Here is a 13,089-nt window from a genome sequence, read left to right as displayed (position 1 = left end):
CTTTTTCATTTGTCGGCTTTTGTGTATATCGAGCTGATCAAATGAAATGTTGGTTTGGCTGCTGTGAATTCCGCCACTTTTTGTCATTTTAGTAAGTTGGGCTGTAACCATGATCTGTGAGGATCTCTGATGACTAGCAGGTTATAAAGGTCTGGTGGTTCCCTTTATGATCAAGTCTTGTCCTACTGATAACACAAACTATTGAACTTTATTCACGTGAATGTAGTCTGTCGTGAGATGTTTGTACTTTTATGTTGGTCTTTACACTGGAAACAATCAGATGCAGTAAATCTTTTCCTTTTAGAGCCCAAAAAGCAGGCATGGGAATGGGATGCCAGTAACTTCTCTCCCAACTCCCACTAAATGCTCTTGAAATGCCAGGGCAGAAGGAGCTCACTGCACTGAATGCCTCAATACACACAAGCACTTGGTGGGGAGTTTTCTTTGTACTATAAAAAATAGTCCCTGCAGCCCCTAGCAAGCATTCATGTAGTAGCAGTTGCTCCTCTGGGGCAGCTTTTCTTCTTTGGTACTTCTGCTAATGCTAGCTAGCCCTGCATGGTTAGGTTTGCACGGTTTCAGCCCGAGGGCTGAACAAAATAAATCAATACATTCCTCCATCCATGCAGGTTTTAATCTCCACTGCAGACCATTGTATTCGAGCACCCACAGCTGCCTGAATACCTGAACAGTGACTGCAGCTGATAGGAGGCAGTCACTGCCAGACGCTTTAAGCCTGATGCACACCACTAGTTCGTTTTTTTTTTCGGGTTGAATGTATTTAAACCGTCAGCTGAGGTCGGAGCCGCTATACTAACAATCCAATGTTAGTGCAACAAACTCCCCTGCTAAGCTTATTGAGTTCTGACAGGGTGGCCCCCCTGCCAGAACACTCCAGTCTGATCTCAGCTGTTGCCTGAGACCGGTGATCGAGAGCTGGTCGGCAGACCATTTTTATTCCTAAACCTTTGACCGAAGCCGGCCTAATGGCCAGCTTGAGACGGACCGGCTGCCATACACAGGGGCCAAATGTTGGCTAACATTTAGCCCATGTGTACTAGGCTTTCGTTTTCCACCTGGCTCATTCCGTTTTTAGATCTCAAGCCAGGTGGTGCTGATGGGGCCACCCACAGCAATTCTACAGAAATCGGCTTGAGTTTGAACCACCTATGGACCAGCTTTTGAAAACTGCAGAGTGGCATGAGAAATTTAAACTCGAGTATTTGCTGTTTCTTATCTCAGATTATAATTTAGTGACCAAAAAACTCATCCCCCCATTATGTTAATCTAAGCACTTTAAAAATATTTGGTTTTAATGAATACCAATGAGTTGAAGGGTTATGTAATGTTATAACTTTAAGTAGCCAAAAGGAGATGAGCTTGCGTAGTGTGAGGACTGAAATTTTGGTTGCTTTGGGATAAACCACTGAAATCCCCTTTCTTCGTGTTCTTACTAAACACCAATGGATAAATGCTGGAATATTGGTCACCTATGACTAAATGTTTGATTAGCTTCACTTGTCACCAAAGTTCATTATACATTTTCTAATCCACAGAAGAGTCACGCTGGATCTTTCATGATCTTTAATAGTTTTAATGATGAAAATGTTGCGTGAGTTTTGTTTTTGTTTGTTCTTGATTTTGTTTGTTTTATCTTTTGATGTTTGAAATTGTCTGTTCTGGAACCTAGATTTAGTATATTACTTTTCATAATCTCATCCTTTCTTAATGAAACAAAATGCAGGGCAAAGAAGAAGAGCGACACAACATGGCAAGGAATAGATTCAAAAGAAGTCCAATACAAATGGTTTATTTAGAGGAGGAAAAAGGAGGGGTCTTTTTCTTGTTGGGTCAGAGAGGCACATTAAAGCTTTTTTTTTTTATATTTTTTTTTTTAGATATGACTTCAAAACAGCCAGCTTTACCCAAAGCTTTTTGTTTTGGGGACACCGATAGGGAGAATCTGCAACTCCCCCCAGCTGCTATAGGTATGGAAGAATCTCACTTTCTTGTAATATTCATGGAGAATGTACTTGCAGGAAGATGTCACAATTGGGAGTTGCTGATGAATATAGCAAGCTACTGGAGGATGTAACTCATCTGCATCAGCCCATAAGCTTTGTACTTTCACACTGGGGCACTTTACAAGAAATCAGTGGGCAGCGCTGCCGAAGCGCCTGCAAAGCGCCGCTTTTAACCCTTTATTTGGCCACTAGCGGAGGTTAAAAGTGCCGCTAAAACTAGCGGCGCTTTACGATGCACCCCCAACCCTGCGCCTCAATGTGAAAGTGCCCTTATACGACTCTAAGTTTGGATAGTGACCAGTGATAATGGGCAATGCTTGCGTTGTATAACATTCAGGTACGACTTTCATACAACTTTTGAGGGATAACTTTGAACTCTATGGCCCTTAAGTTGCATGAAAGTTGCACCAAAGTAGTGCATGAAGTTACTGCAACTTTAAGTCTCACATATATGAAAGGGTTATTATTGGAAAATATGGAGAACGACTTGCCATGCGACTTTGATCTCTGATGTCCAAAGTTGCATGACAAGTCTCACAAGTGTGAACGGAGCCTTCTGCCTCACACTTACTGGACGTTTAACACTGCTCCTAGGGGCGTCTGGTGTTTTTTTTCCTCTCTAAACGCCCCTGCATGTTGGCCTATGTGTTCATGCGCACATAGGTGTTAGGAGGAGCAGTGTTTTGGCAGAAAAAACTTGAAGCGTCTGAATGCGCAATAACATTAGACTGTTTTAGCTTTTGAATATTAACCCATTTCAGTGGCCAGAATAGATTACTATTGGCCAATGAAATGAAGGCCAAAAGCGCTTGACACACCTAAACGTGTTGCATGCATTTCTAAGCATCAAGATTTTGCTTCCCAAACACCACTGCCAGGAGGAAATGCGTCTAGGAGAAATGGCAAAACGTACAGTGTGCATGAGGCCTTAAGTGGTGGTTTGGGAGCGGGGGAGGAAGAAAAAAAACAGCTTGTGAAAAATGCTACTTCTTACCAGACCGTTATACAAAAAATTACAGTACCCCCCATGTGACTTTACAGACAATACCCCTATGGATTTGCAGTAACCCCGTGGGACTTGACTACCTGTAAATTCCCATGGGGTGTATTGCAATTTTCTGTGTAACATACTTTATTCGATGTTGGCAACGCCTTTTGGGAGATGCCATTCACACGTCAAACTCTTGCCAAACCAGCAGGCAGTGGATCAAAGCTTTTATACTGACTGCTTTGCATGTTCCATTTTCTGGTATGTTGAATGCCTGTGCTCCCCAGCGCTTGCTCCGGTTCCAGTCTCTAGCTGCTAGGTTACAAATGTGTACCTGGAGCCGAGGACATGGGTACCTGGCAGTCCAAAAAGTGTTAGATGTTGAAGATTTCTAGCAGTCAGTATAGCTCTGAAAGAAGGAGGAAATTCCATTTACCTCTGCTGGGACTGCAAACTAGTAGTATTCTCTTTTTAGGCTGGGTTCACATCTCCGACAGATGCGGCTTACAGGAGGGGTCCGGTGTGTCCCTGTTCTCCATTTCAGGGATGAATCTGGGCCGAATTTGGGCCTAAATTTGGCCCTGAAACTGAGCAAAAGACTGGCAGCACTCCTGTGCAAGCCGCGCCGCAACAGAGATATGTGAATCTGCTCCATAGAGAGCCGGTCACATTCTCCTGTCGTTCGATCTGGATGCGGCGAAACCCGCATCAATTCACATAGGTGTGAGCCCAGCCTTAAACACCATTTATTTATTTATTTATTTTATGACAGGGTCACTTTAAATATCTTTCTTGCGCAGTACTCATGTTTTCCTGTATTGAACGACAACATTAAAGACACTTGAAGGATAATTCCAAAAAGGTGATTAAATGTTCCACTCTTTAGTTATAAAGGGTTTAATTAACGTTTGATCTAATCCAGTTGGCTTATTAGAACCTTTTATGAATCATATCTCTAGTACAGTGCGATTGTAGAAATCATTACCAGCACAAGCCTGTCCCAGTGACTTCGAACAACAGCCGGTAGTGCTTGTACTCCCATCAAAGGTCCATACAGCATCTGCTAGTCTGTAATTGGAATTTAGGAGAAATTCTTGGTCCTTTTTTATTACATATTTCTTTTTTTTCCTTTTTAGATGGAGGGAGGCAGACTTTGTTCCCTCTCCTATACAGCATGAAAAGTGTCCTTTCTTTACAGCTATGGCAGGCATTGCTGGGCATTACAGCTGAGTTTCTGTAGTCCTAATTCTGACTAATATGGAGAATCTACCACGTAGTACAGAAATGCTCACTAATGGATTATTCCCTTGTAGTATATGCAAAATTCATGCGATAACAGTGTCTTGGCTGAAAAGTCCCATTTATCGGTTCCATACTAGTTGTAATCCCGAACTGTAAGGATCCAGGGAAGGGTCAGACCAGTTGGGCGGAATGGCTCTGTAATTGTGGACTGTATAAGAAGTTGCTTTTATGAATGAAGGAGGAAGGACCTAAAATGTGGGTTACCACCCACCCAAGTAGCTGTAAATGGCAGTGATTTTATATGTCCAAACCAAACCGCTCACAATTGAGCTTTCAGCAGGTTAGAATAGAACAGTACTGAATACAAGTCGTTCTGTACTCAAATGGTGAACCGTGAGGTGTGTATAGTGTAGGATTTCTTTCTTGGCGCCTGCAAACTTGCTGCCCCCTTAGGACAAATGGTGTCGTTTTATAGACTGCGAAACAATAGAAGGGCACACAGACCTAGCGCCTTACCACAATACATTTTATTCAACGTAAAATAACAAGCGTTGTATCATGCGTTTGAGAAAATATAAGTACGCATGTCCTAGCAAGTGGAACCAATCCCCTTCAGGACTGATGCATTCTACCAGTATGGGAAGAACAGGAGCCGTCTGTGGTCATGCTGACTCGTTTCGAGAGTGAACCCTCTTCCTCAGAGCCAAGATAGAGTGGAAACAAAATGTATTGTGCTAATGCGCTAGGTCGGTGCACCCCTCTCTTGTTGTCGTTTCGTAGCATAGAGCAGTAAAAGATGTTGGATGGTTGGTCACCAGATGGTACAGCAACACTCTCTGCCTTTATTAAAGACCGAAACAACAGTGATTGTTGTCTAGAAATTATCTCTGACTGCAGTAGTGGAACGCATACATCTTTCTTATCATTTAATGCCAGTATACAGTGGAACCTTGGTTTACGAGTAACGCGGTTAACAAGCATTTTGAAAGGCGAGCAACTCCTTTTTTTTTTTTTTAAATCTCAACTCAGTTTGCAAGTGTTGTGTGCAGTACCGCATGTGGCCAGAGGTGCGGGGGTGCTGGTGACACTCAGAGCTTTTTGAAAACACTTGGAATTGCATGGAAATACTCCGTTACTGTGTTTCCGAGATCAGCCGAGTATTTTCGATGCTCTCCGGCACCCCCACCTCTGTCCACATGCGGTATTGCATGCCATAGAAGTCAATGCGGAACAAATTATCTTTTTGTTTCTATTGACTTCTATGGGGAAACTCGCTTTGATATGCGAGTGCTTTGGATTACAAGCAGTCTCCTGGAACGGATTATGCTCATAATCCAAGGTTCCACTGTATTTAAAGAATAAAATACACCAAAAGCGCTGAAGTTCAGGAAAACACTGAATGCAATAAGCTGATGGCAAGATGGACATAAAAGCCAAAACAGTTCCCCAATAATCCGTCAATGGAGTAAATGTATGGAAAGGAACCGCTGAGATCCTAATAGTAGGGGTTAAATCCGTGGGGTGTAACATAGGTTTAGCCGTGCTGCAGTATATTTGTTTACAATTCACAGATTTAGTATTTTGCCGTTTTTAAAATTAATAATAATAAAAAAAAAAAATGACTCTTCTCTGTTTCGTCTGGTATTGAATGCCTTTCACTGTCACATAATGTTGTCATATGTGGACAATAAAAAAAGCAAAAATTAAAAATGTCACCTAAAACCCATTTTATATGTAAAATTTTAAACTGTCTCTGAGACATGCTGTAAAAATTGTAAGTCCAATTTCACGATTTGTTTTTGTTTTTTTATGTTTTTTGGTTGTGTATATTTAGGAGGTAATTATATAGTTCTATTCTACTTTTTGTATATAATGTATGTTATTTACTTGTGAGTAATGTCAGAGAGGAAGAAAACTAACAGCAATGCAATATTCAATTTTGCACAATTTGGGGGAATATATTAAGAAAGGTAGCGTATGTGCTTTTGAATCATTTACACAATTTCTCTGGTTAGAATACCAAATTATTTAAAAACCGGTAAGGATCTTTAGTGTCCTACTTGATTCAGGGATCATATACAAATCTGCAGTGTGTGTGTGGTGGTGTTATCAATGTTCTCATCAAAGCATAAAAAAATCAACAACATTGATATAGTAACAAAGAGGGAGATTTACTAAAACCGGGGCACACAGAATTAAGGTGCAGCTGCGCATGGTAGCCAATCGGCTTCTAACTTTAGGTTGCTCCATTAAAGTGGAGGTCCACCCTAAAAAAAAGTCACCAAAATCCTAAAAAAAAAAAAAGAAATTGCGGTTGCTATGCGGATCTTCCTAATCTGCCTCTTCCTAGTCCACAGCAGGTCTTCTTCCTCGTCGTCCTCGCGTTGTCTTCTGGTGAATGGGGCGCGCTGCCTTCTGGGAACAATTAGGTAGATTCACGTACAGAGGACTAACTTTAGGTTGGCCTAGCCTAGTGTTTTTAGGCTACACCGCCGTAAATTAACTAGGCTAGTAGTGATTTTCAAACCACTTACCTGCTAATCTACGGCGACGTAGCCTAAATCGAACGGGCGTAAGGGCGCCTAATTCAAATTACTAGGAGGGGGGCGTGTAGTATGGAAATGAGGCTTGACCTCACGTTTTTTTACGTTTTTGCGTACTGCGCATGCACCGGGTGCCTACATTTCCCAGGGCGCATTGCGGCTAAGTACGCCGTACGGGCCTATTGATTTCGACGCGGACGTAAACAACGTAAATCCCGATTCGCGGACAACTTGCGCAAACGACGTAAAAAATTTGAACCTCGCGGCAGGAACGGCGGCCATACTTAACATTGTTATTCCACTTCATAGGTGGAATAACTTTAGGCGGCCTATCCCTTACGGAAACGACGTAATGCGACGGCGTAGGCCTAGCATTTGTTCGTGAATCGGCGTATCCCCTCATTTACATAATCTACGCCGGCCGCAATGGAAGCACCATCTAGCGGCCAACAGAAACATTGCAAGCTAAGATAGAACGGCGCAAGCCGGCCTATCTTAGCTTTGTTTAAGCGTATCTCTGTTTGAGAATACACTTAAACAAACACCGGCGTAGATTCAGAGTTAGGTTGGCTTATCTACTGATAAGCCGGCCTAACTCTTTGTGAATCTACCTATGTGTGTATCCCAGAGAGCAGCCGCCCATTCACAAAGCGCCGAGAGACTCGCGCATGCGCAAGGCTCCACTGCCTGTCTCCCTTACTGAGGATGGCGGCGCCAGGACCTGCCACGATCGCGGGGGCGACATTGTGGGTGCCTAGGACAGGTAAGTGTCCTTATTAAAAGTCAGCAGCTACAGTGTTTGTAGCTGCTGACTTTTTAGAGGAATTGCGGGTGGAAACTCCGCTTTAAGATTTGAGAATAAAACCTGGAATCTGATTGGTTTCTATGCAGAGCTGCACCAGATTTTGCACCCTCCAGCTTTAGTAAATTTCCCCCATGGTCTATACTTACAGCTGAAAGAAGCAGACTGGCTGTATGTACCCATGCCAACCAATCGGCTTCTAGTTTTCATGTTTCTAAGGTTAGAAGAGGATTGGACGTTCTGGACAATACTTGCAGGCCAGTCTATAGGATGTAGAAGTCTTTATGGCATTATTGTTGATGGTCAAGATTTGTGTTCAGAGGGTTTTTTTCACATTCCATTGCAAAACTCATCTCAGATCGTTTATAAATGAACAGGATCAGAACGATACAAAGGGCAATGATCATCCGCAACTGCAGACCTCTGATCTAGTTTTTTTTTAGAGGTTACTGGATCATTGCATTTTTTATTTTATTCTTTTCTGCATCAATGGGCTTATACTTTGTAAGGAAAAATGGCAGCAAATGATGGTAACCAATAAGAATTCATTCATTCATTCTTATTGGTTGTTTTGGATAACATTGTCCCTGCTCATTGCACTGCTTCTAAGAGTCCAAATAATCCTGTACTGTCATGAAATTCTGGTTCTATTTCATCGTATGTAACCATTCATGCTTCCTGGAAGTTTTCATACGGCAAACGTGTAAAATTGTTGTACAGAGGCCGTCCTTGTTATGCAATTGTATGAGAAGCATAGCAATCATGTTTAAAGTGTACAGCTATCTGTGTAGAATTGTTCAAATTGGGGAAGGTAATATAATAAAACTCAACTGTACTTTTTTGAAGTGTAAATATGGTTTTAGTAAATAAATTTATGTAAAAGGTATTGGTGTGTTTCATCCTAGTCTGTCTGTTTTATTAATAGGCTAGGCGCGCTGTAAAATAAACTGTGGGGTTTATTTACTAAAGATAAATCCTCTTTGCACTACGAGTGTACTTGGCAGTGCAGTCGCTGTAGATCTGAAGGGGACATGCAGGGAAAATAAACAGCATTTTTGTTTGTACATGATTTGATGATAGAAATCAGCAGAGCTTCCCCTCATTTCAGATCTTCCCCCTCAGATCTAAAGTGACTTCCAAGTGCACTTGTAGTGCAAAGTGGATTTGCCTTTAGTAAATTAACCTATCGTGTGTACGAGGCCTTAGGGTCCATTAGGGTTGAACAGAGGACAACGGTCTGAAGGACCGTTTTCATCGGTCAAAACCGATCGTGTGTGGGCCCCATAGGTTATTTATCCATAGGTTAAAAAAAAGACAACTTGCTTTAAATTTAACCGATGGATTCCTAACCGATAGGTCAAAACCGATAGTTAGTAGGCACAACCATCGGTTAAAAATCCATGCATGCTCAGAATCAAGTCGACGCATGCTTGGAAGCATTGAACTTCGTTTTTTTTCAGCACGTCGTTGTGTTTTACGTCACCGCGTTCTGACACCATCAGTTTTTTAACCGATGGTGTGTAGGCGCGACGGACCATCGGTCAGCTTCATCGGTTAACAGATGAAAACGGTCCATCAAAACCGTTCTCATCGGATGGACGGATCGTGTGTACGCGGCCTAAGACACCCTGTCCTCCAACAACACTCTCCAAATACTTTCAAACCTGTTGTAAGAGCCCCGACTTAAAGGGTCACTAAAGGAATTTTTTTTTTTAGCTAAATAGCTTCCTTTACCTTACTGCAGTCCTGGTTTCATGTCCTCATTGTTCGTTTTTGCTTTGATGTTGCTGTAATTCCTCTCTGTTCTGGACACTTCCTGGTTGTCTGTTTCCTGATCACCACAGTACTGGGAGATTTCTCACTGTGGTCACTAATCAAGGAGGTGTGATTACTGTTTGTAAAACGAAACTGGATTGGTGCTGAGGGGTTTTAGACAAAGCATCACTGCCCTCTGTTGGCTCTCTGGCTCTGTACATCAGAGAACCAGGAAACAGCAAAAACTAAACTAAACTATAGGTACATTATATGATTGTTTTTTATCTATTTTTAATCATTTTTAAAACAAATCAGTTTATTATGTCTTTATACCCTGTAAACAGTCATTTCAGCAAAAAAAATGTTTTCCTTTAGTGACCCTTTAAGCCTCATACACACAATCACATTTTCTTTAGACAAATTGTAGGAGTTTTTTCCGAAGGGCGTTGGCCATGAACTTGTCTTGCATACAAGCGGCAAAGAATTGTCGGCCAACAAACATGAAACTATGTGTTTTTTCAGCTCTTTAGCACCACCCTTTGGGCAACTTCTGCTAATGTTGTGTTTATGGTTAGCATTGCTTCTGAGCATGCGTGTTTGTACTTTTGGTTTTTCTTCCCAAAGGACTTGTGTACACACGATCGGATAATCTGACAACACACATTTTGTTGTCGAAAATTTTAAAGGATGCTATCCAACATTTGTTGTTGGGAAATCCAACAATTGTCCAATAGAGCGTACAAATGGTTGGATTTTAGGACAAAAGTTCGCCATCACACAATTCCCGCCGGAAAATCCAATCGTGTGTATGGGCCTTAAGGCTGCATGGCCAAAACATGTTTTTTTGTACCACAGTCTTGGCCATGGATTTTTACCAAAGGCTTTTAAAGTGTACAGTCGAGCTCCGGTGATTGCAGTATTTGAAAGTTTTTTACAAGGGTGAGCAGGAACTCGGCAGTACAGCTGAAGCTCCGTGGATCATTTTGGCTGAGAGGTAAACCTTGGGGGTTTGTTTACTGAAGGCAAATCCATTTTGCACTAAAAGTGCACTTGGAAGTGCAGTCGCTGTAGATCTGAAGGGGACATGCAAGGAAAATAAATAAACTGCATTTTTTCTTGCACGTGATTTAGATGATAAATTCAGAAGAGTTTCCACTAATTTCAGATCTACAGCGACTGCACTTTCAAATGCACTTGTGCAGAGTGGATTTGCCTTTAGCAAGTCAACCCCTTTGTAATCATTACCACAAACCTATACACGAGGAGACATACATTGGGCCAGATCCACGAACCTTGGCGCATCTATACGTCCGGTGTAGCGTATCTCAGATACACTACGCCGCCGTAACTTACAGCGTATTTTCCGTATCCTCAAAGAATTTAGTGTAACTGTGTCGGCGTAAGGGCTTGCAATTTAAATGGATGAGACGGGGCGTGTTTTATGGTAATTCCTATTGACCCCATGTAATCAACGTTTTTTTTAACGGCACATGCGCCGTCCGTGGGGGTATCCCAGTGCGCATGCTCGAAATTAACCCACAACAAGCCAATGCTTTTGACGTGAACGTCATTCTACGCAAATCCCTATTCGCGAACGTTTTACGCAAACGACGGAAAATTCGACGCTGGCCCGACGTCCATACTTAACATTGGCTACGTCTCATATAGCAGGGGTAACTTTACGCCGGAAAAAGCCTTAAGGAAACAACGTAAAAAAATGCGCCGGATGTACGTTTGTGGATTGGCGTATCTAGCTAATTTGCATACTCGACGCGGAAATCGACGGAAGTGCCACCTAGCAGCCAGCGTAAATATGCACCTTAGATCCGACGGCATACTAAGACGTACGCCAGTCGGATCTCGCCCAGCTTCAGGCGTATCTTGTTTTGTGGATACAAAACAAAGATACGCCGGAGCAACCTAGAAGTTACGCGGCGTATCAATAGATACGCCAGCGTAACTGCTTCGTGGATCTGGGCCATTGTGGCTACAGCTTGCTATTGTTGAGCTTATAAGGGCTCATGAACATGGCTTTTGTTTGCACCTCAGATCTTCCCATACAAATCATTCCCCATACAAAAACAACTTGATGCAACTGCAATGCAAATCAGTGGAACTGAAAGTGCCAAAGAATCTCAGAAGCACCACATACAGCATGTGACTCCTTTTCTTAGCCTGAAGCTTGTTTACAAAAGCGGGTACCTTTTAGAAATATGGAAGTGCTTTTTCAAGAGGCACTGCAGCTCTTTAACTGACCCCAAAGGTTTGTGCAGTAGCAGGGTGTAGACCGGACTGCTGCCAGTCCTCTAAGCATGAACCAATGGAAGCCACAGGATCACGTCATACCAAATCCCTTATTTATTGGGAACCGCACCTACAGAGCCAAGAATAGGCAGAAATACAGACTGGTTTTATGTGTAAACCACCCCTGACAAAGTGTGTCTTCATGATTAACTTGGTAAAGCCTCACTCTGGTCAATGGACTAAAAAATACCCTTGTGTGAAGTGCTCTGGCGGAAAGGCCACCCCGTCCATGTTGATTGCCAGCTGTATCCATTCAGACATGTGGCTGTGGCCCCACCCCATCCCCTTTTCTCTTCTCATTGGCTGACTGACTTTGACAGCAGCCGGAGCCAATGGTGCCATGCTGCTGTCTTAGCCAATGAGGAGGGGAGTCCAGGCAGCCAATACACTTCTACAACATCGCTGGATAGAAAGGGATCTCAGGTAAGTATCAGCTGGTGCTCCATTATTTGGTGGGGACGACAAACAAGCCGGTTGGTCAGTTAGTCCCCTGCACTTGCCCCATCTAGGTCCCAGGCAGCTTCAGCTCCTTCCTGCATCTCCTCCTGTTTGGCAGCTTCACAACGGCTTCTCTGTGGCTTCCTCCTCGGTGGCCAAGACGATCGCTTCTCCTCTCAGCCAATCGGGTCTTAATGCCCACTTCCTGATTGCCTGGGAGGAGAATCGGGAAGATAATAGCGAATATTAATTAGCTATTGTCACCCAACTGGGTGGGCTCAGGGTGCAGTGCCCTCAGCCCACTTTCTTTCTTTTTTTTTTTATTAGCAAATTGAAGCCTCTGGCTCTAATCATGTGCTTAACCACTTCCGGACTACCCACCATCGTTTTTACATCGCTAATACCCTTGTTATGGTAGCATAACCCTGGTATCCTCTTCAAGAGTGTGTGGTCCGCTTCAAGTTAAGTGGTCTCTGTGGCGGATTTGCTACAAGATCACTTTCATCGGCGGCGGAAGAGGGGCCCTGCCGCCTCTCCCCAGTGCCCTCTGCCGCATACTGGAGCCATCGGCGGAGGCGATCGGAACCTTCTTGGTCTGTGGTATAGAGATGAGTGAGGGGAAGATGGCCATATCATTGCAGGGTGGAAGCGACATCAAAACTTCTCTTCCGCCCATGGTTCTTTTAAAAAAAAGAAGTTTATTGAAGAGCAGTACAGTACAATTATGGAACAAAGGAAGAAAATTACCGCGCTAAAAGACAATAAATTGCTAGTAAAACTGCAACAACGGAGTGTTATACAAACACAACAACATAGAACAAAGGGGAAAGGTTGTTGCGCTAAAATAAAAAATCTAAGCAATAAAATTGAGGAAAATTAATTATGAAGCCAGTAACCCAAATCAATGAGGGACTAGAAAGAGGATAAATTCAGTCCTACTGCGTCCACAAAAATATAGTTCATATAGGAGTAAACAAATGTTGAGGAGCAAAT

This window comes from Rana temporaria, chromosome 1, assembly GCF_905171775.1.
Source record: "Rana temporaria chromosome 1, aRanTem1.1, whole genome shotgun sequence".
Lineage (NCBI taxonomy): Eukaryota > Metazoa > Chordata > Amphibia > Anura > Ranidae > Rana > Rana temporaria.
This window is presented reverse-complemented; position numbering follows the sequence as displayed.